Below are 6,914 nucleotides of genomic sequence, written 5' to 3'. Positions count from 1 at the left end.
ATTGCTCTGCCACAGATGTCAAACTGTCCACCTCCGTGCCTACAATAGAGCCTGCCTTCCTTACCAGTTTGTCCAGGCGTGAGGCGTCTTTGTTCTTTATACTGCTTCCCCAGCACACCACTGCGTAGAAGAGGGCGCTCGCCACAACCGTCTGATAGAACATCTGCAGCATCTTATTGCAGATGTTGAAGGATGCCAGCCTACAGTCCCCTGCAGCACTCCTGTGCTGCTGACCTCAATGTCAGACCTGCAGTTCCCGAGACACACATACTGAGGTCTGTCTGTAAGATAGTCCATGATCCATGCCACCAGGTATGAATCTACTCCCATCTCTGTCAGCTTGTCCCTAAGGAGCAGAGGTTGGATGGTGTTGAAGGTGCTAGAGAAGTCTAGAAACATAATTCTTACTGCACCACTGCCTCTGTCCAAGTGGGAGAGGGATCAGTGTAGCATGTAGATGATGGCATCCTCCACTCCCACCTTCTCCTGGTATGCGAACTGCAGAGGGTCAAGGGCGTGGCGGACCTGTGGCCTCAGGTGGTGAAGCAGCAGCCGCTCCATGGTCTTCATCACATGTGACATCAGAGCGACAGAGATGAGGTCGACATTCTCTCCGCAGACAGAAACACTGCTCATGGCCGTGCCCAAGAGGTCATTAAATGCCTGGCTCTTGGTTTTTATCCATGAGTAACTGCTCATTTGACACAAAGTCAAACCAGTGGGACTCAAGGATTCTCTGAAGAGACACACATGAAGGAGTCCAGTTTTTGTCTCAGGTCACTGGATAATAAATGGTTGGAGGGAAATACTTAAGTCAATTTATTTTTGTGTATTGATTTTTTATTGAACAGACAGCATGGCTTCAGAAGAGGGAGGTTATCTTTTACCAACATGCTGGAAATATAATGAGGAAGCAACAAAAGGATACAACTAGAGTGGAGCATCTGCTATTATTATATATTGTGAATTTCCCCTTGGGGATTAATAAAGTATCAATCTATCTATCTATCTATTATATAGTGCTTTTCACATCTATCTATCTATCTATCTATCTATCTATCTATCTATCTATCTATCTATCTATCTATCTATCTATCTATCTATCTATCTATCTATCTATCTATCTATCTTCCTGTTTTGGTTTAACAGAAGAGTAGTCTCACTGAAGCCATATCTGTAATACAATGAAGGTATACATCTGGAGACAACCAGGAGTGAATTTTGCTTCAAACAGAGTGGGTACAATTAGACGGCTCTCAGATGATGCTCCACAACATTCACCTTCTGACTGCACAACTAAACAAATTACTCGAGAAAAGTAAATTGGAAATGCAAACAGGCCGTGATGAAATAGCCGCAATGTTTTAACACGTTGAATACCCACAGACCACAATGCCCATCCAAACTCTGTGTGCTGTTGTTATGTCATCTAGTGATTCGGTAGCTAAAATGACAGAGAGATATCATAGCAGACAGAGGCATGTCTCTAATGTGTGGAGCCAAGCAGTTGTGGTGGTCTACACGTGTGTCTGTCTTCACCGTCACAGCATTCATCTTGACCTTCAGAAAGCATCTGATAAGGTGCCACATGAGAGGTTGGGCGTCAAACTAAAAGAAGTGGCAATTCAGGGTATGTAGTCTCACTGACTATCTGATTATCTCACTGACTATGTAGGTGGGTGCAGAATTGGCTCAGACACAGGAAGCAGAGGGTGATGGTGCGAGGAACCTCATCAGAGTTGGGTGATGTTAAGAGTGGCTACCAGCAGGGGCCAGTGCTGGGCCCACTGTTATTTTTAATATATACCATGGTGGCAAAAGTATTCAATCCCCTTTAAAGTCTTCATGATTTTCTTAATGGCAAAAGAACTGTACACATATTTATTCATTCAGTACTTTAATGTGAACTCTTATGCTGGAACAATAGATTTCCAAATGTCAAAATAAATGATTTTGTAATTTTTGAACCACAAATTGAAATGCATACTGTACTGTGGGTGAATAAATTGAACTAAAAAAATAAGCTTTTAACTCAGTGCATAAAATTGAAATATAAATTGAGCGATTTAAGTTAATAAATCAGTGGGCGGCACGGTGGCGCAGTGGGTAGCGCTGCTGCCTCGCAGTTGAGAGATCTGGGGACCTGGGTTCGATTCCCGGGTCCTCCCTGCGTGGAGTTTGCATGTTCTCCCCGTGCCTGCGTGGGTTTCCTCCAGGCGCTCCGGTTTCCTCCCACATCCCGAAGACATGCCAGTTAGGTGGATTGGCGATTCTAAATTGGCCCTAGTGTGTGCTTGGTGTGTGGGTGTGTTTGTGTGTGTCTTGCGGTGGGTTGGCACCCTGCCCAGGATTGGTCCCTGCCTTGTGCCCTGTGTTGGCTGGGATTGGCTCCAGCAGATCCCCGTGACCCTGTGTTCGGATTCAGCGGGTTGGAAAATGGATGGATGGAAGTTAATAAATCTCAATTATCTTGTAAATTTGTTCCCCATTGAAGTTTAAGACACTCCATTGACGATTTGGAAGATTGGGGTGTCCCGCGAAGCATCAAAGTGCCGCGAGGAAATGACACACAATCATCAATCGAAGGGATTTGGGGAATTGGAGACCCCCGTGAAGCAAAGGGTGCCGACGCGCCACTAAGCAATGAAACACAGCCGACAAGCTTTGTCCCCTGAATACACCTGCACTTCAGCTCAAAAACTGATGCACTGCACAGTTCAAATTGCGGCGCTACTGCCAGGACGGCCGAGCAGGAGAGATGGATAGCATTGAAAGTGTTTCATCCAAAACAGTCCCCCCTTATCCTCCACGTCTCAGCGAAAATGTCAATCAAACCTCAAAATCAATGACATTTCCCGATTGGGGTTTGCACAGAAATTTATACCAGACTTCGCTCTGCAACCTTCTACTGATCATTGCAAGGTCCAAATTCCATTCCCTTCCAAAAACGTTTATTCGCCTTTACGAACACTCCGCCCCCGCAGCAAGGAAACCGCGAGAACGCGCATTTCTGCGGCTCATTCATAGGTGACGATGCTGTGCGCAATGCTCGGGTGTTTTCTTATCACAGAACAGAAACACCAAGTAAGAAGTGACTGACAAATGACGGCGTCACGATAAAGTCGGACAACGCATCTCACTCAGTTTTGGTGAATCACGACGCAGCTTTCCTCTTTGTCGCCCTGACAGAAATGCCATGTCATTTTTGGGGGTGCAGGCTCCCCAGGTTGGGAACCTCTGATATAGTGTGTCTATACACGCGGTTTAATAGTTTAACGAAACGTTTCATCGTTAGCCATTAACATGAACTTTCCCACTTGTTAACATCTTATGTAACGGAGAAACGTAAACTACAGAACCCAATAAGTTAAAAAAGCATTAAGTTATTAATGTGTCGAGATTTAGGTTTACTGTCGCATATCACATTAATACAATTGTGCAATACTATCTGTAGACGTGCAAACACAGGCAAAGTTTGCGTCTTTAACATTGTAACTCGTTGATAATACAAAATGGGTATTCTTGCTCTATAACTACTAATAAATTTAATATAAAGTGTTATTTCATGACGATTACGATGGTAAAACCCTATATTACCCACCTGTAGCCTGGAAAATAATGGAGTCAGTGAAACGGGTGGCCCTTCTGAGAAGCCGCGCTTATTTGAATGAGGCATCAGCGCGGCAACCGAGCACTAAGCGTGTCTCACTACTCCCTCTACTGGTATTCCACAGGAATGATTTATTCTCTTGGTTTAATTTAATAGCCAGCAACTGAATATAAACAAATTGCATTTCAAGTCTGTTCTTGGTATCCTCCGTATAAATAAGTTGTGTTAGATAAATTTTATTAATCTCGTGGGGAAATTCAAATGCATACAGTAGCAGAAATGCCTATGTGACGCAGAAACGAAAAATACAGAACACAATAAGATCAAAAAACAATAAATTACAAATCTGTAGAGATATGGGTGTACAGGAACATATCACATTAAGACAAATATACACATTACAAATGTTTATATGTGTTCAGTTTATATTCTCTGCTTGAAAAGATTTGATGGACTGGCACCCCTTTAAGTGTTTTTATTGTAAGGCTACCAATCTTCTACCAATCCACCTAATTAGAAAGATAAGAGTCTGTTTGTACGCCTGGTTGCTATGTCCCTGTCATTCCATCAGATGGCGCATGACAAACATTTGTAGTAATAAAATGCATTGCATTTGTCATTCCAACGGTTAGCACATCACAAACATTAACACTGCTGTTACGAATCCCTTACTAAATGGCATATAATAGAGACATATGCATTGCATTTGGAATTCCAACAAATGGTTCACCACACATATTTGTAATAATAACATGCATTCCATTTGCAGTTCCAACATATGGCACATCAAAAACATTTGTAGTAATAAAATGCATTGCATTTGTCATTCTAACAGATGGTACATCACAAACATTAACATTGCTTTTACGAATCCCATACCAAATGGCACATAACAGGCATATGCATTACATTTTTAATTCCAACAAATGGTTTACCACACATATTTGTATTAATAAAATGCATTGCATTTGTCATTCCAACGAATGGCACATCACAAACATTAACGCTGCTTTAGCAAATCCTATATCAAATGGCGTATAAGAGACATATGCATTGCATTTGTCATTCCAACAAATGGTTCACCAAACATATTTACATCCATCCATTTTCCAAGCCGCTGAATCCGAACACAGGGTCACGGGGGTCTGCTGGTGCCAATCTCAGCCAACACAGGGAGCAAGGCAGAAACCAGTTCTGGGCAGAATGCCAACCCACCGCAGGACACACACACACACACCAGGCACACACTAGGGACAAATTTAGGATCACAAATGCACCTAACCTGCATGTCTTTGGACTGTGGGAGGAAACCGGAGCACCCAGAGGAATCCCACGCAGACGATTAATCGCAAATGACGATTATTTGAACAGTCAGACGCTTTTATACTCTTGCCATATGACACCATGTCGGCCAGTAGCAGCGGATCTGACAAACATTATAAGAGTGGTGCTGCTACACGTAAGGCACGCCTGTAACAGGAATTGAAAAACGCTAAGCTTACCAAGATTTCCACCTTTCTCATAACTGAGTTAGGGCCAGCGGTATTAACTGACAATGCCGATGCTGGTGAGTCATCGCAATGGTCACAAGCAGGTTATGCAGACAGTGTAGTGAGTGAAATGGTTGACACTACCGAGTCTGGAAGTAGCGACACAACGGGTTCAGATCAGGTGCTGTCTGCTGAAACAAGCAATATACTGTATATGTCCAAGCAATTCCCTACCAACAAGGCAAATTTCTTGTAACCATTGACACCTCACTTTATGATGTCAGTTTTCTCAGAACTTGTGTAAAACAGGTCGATGGTGTAGAAGTATCCTGTCAGCTGGTGTTGTCGTTATAATTTGTTACAAATTGAAATGGCTTCATTTTATAGCATAGAACACTTTCTAATTTCTAGCTTACGTTACATTTTAATCATCTTCCTTCACAAAGTTGTCTTGGAAAAGTAAGGGGGTTCACATCTTACATATATTTAAGTGCTACAACTACTACCCACACCTCCCACATTCCATTCCCACAAATTACTTTATTTTTTGCTAACTTACAGCTGCTGTAATAAAGCGATTAAAAAAGTTATTACAAATTCCATTTGGAGAGCCGGTTTGTTTGTCACCAGCGTGTGATCTGATAGTGTCACGGTCACGGACGCCACTGCCCAGCCGGCCCCTAGGCCCCTTGCGAATAAATTTACTAGCAGTTATGCTAGACAGGAGGGGCTCACATAGACATAGAATTACTAGACGCCTCATGACCAGCAGCATCGTACGTCAACGTCGCTGCCATATTGTGAGTGGCACTGCTGTGGAGTGAAGTAATGGATAAAGATGCCTCACGCATGTGCTGCTTGGGATTGTACAAACTGCTGTACGCTCCAAACCAGATCATAGGGATTACATTTCATAGGTAAAGATGAACAATTGTTTTGGTTATATTTGGCCGTTAGAAAATCCCATTTTACAATCTTAACTTTAGCTATGACAGACTAAGCTAGCAAAGCTATACATTTATGTGCTCAAGTGAGCCTCCAAACAACGTTTTGGCTAAACGTATTTAATAATAATAATTCATTGCATTTATATAGCGCTTTTCTCACTACTCAAAGCGCTCAGCAATTGTAGGTTAAGGGCCTTGCTGAAGGGCCCAACAGAGCAAAGTCCCTTTTGGCATTTACGGGATTCGAACCGGCAACCTTCCGATTGCCAGTGCATATCCCTAGCCTCAGAGCCACCACTCCGTATTTAGTCACTAACTATGTAGATTGTTGTTAGCTGTCAACATTTCTCAAACTTTGAAAGCTTCCCAAAGAAATCCACCTCAGGAAGCAGTGGGAGGTCAGGTAGCCCTTAGACGGGATTTTGAGAAAGCTGTCCTGTGATGTGTGCCATGCTAGTTTGGTAACAGATGCTGTACCGGCATCACATGATCAAAGCTACCACTCGCTGACATTAAAAAACAAAGGAGGTTTGAGGATTCCTTCTGAGGGTCCAGTCAAGGTGGTCGAAGTAGCTGAGCGTGTTACCTGACAGTCGACATTAGGACAAGCTCTCAGTGGATCTTTGATCAGTCAGTTTGTTCGGGCTGAGATTGGTTCAGATGATGTGTTTTTTCTCAAGGAGCACATCGAGGAAACACAGTTTGAAATCGACAACCATCATTTCATGCTCATGTCTTTAGTTGTGTCTGTCTTCCACAAACTAAGGCTGCACCATATTGCCAGACTGAATACTCTCAAATTACAGAGTGGCAACACATGGAAAAAAGCTATGGAAGACAGTTCTGTTTCAAGGATTTTAGATCCTA

The sequence above is a fragment of the Erpetoichthys calabaricus genome, chromosome 14 (genome assembly GCF_900747795.2).
Source record: "Erpetoichthys calabaricus chromosome 14, fErpCal1.3, whole genome shotgun sequence".
In the NCBI taxonomy this organism is placed as follows: Eukaryota; Metazoa; Chordata; class Cladistia; order Polypteriformes; family Polypteridae; genus Erpetoichthys; species Erpetoichthys calabaricus.
This window is presented reverse-complemented; position numbering follows the sequence as displayed.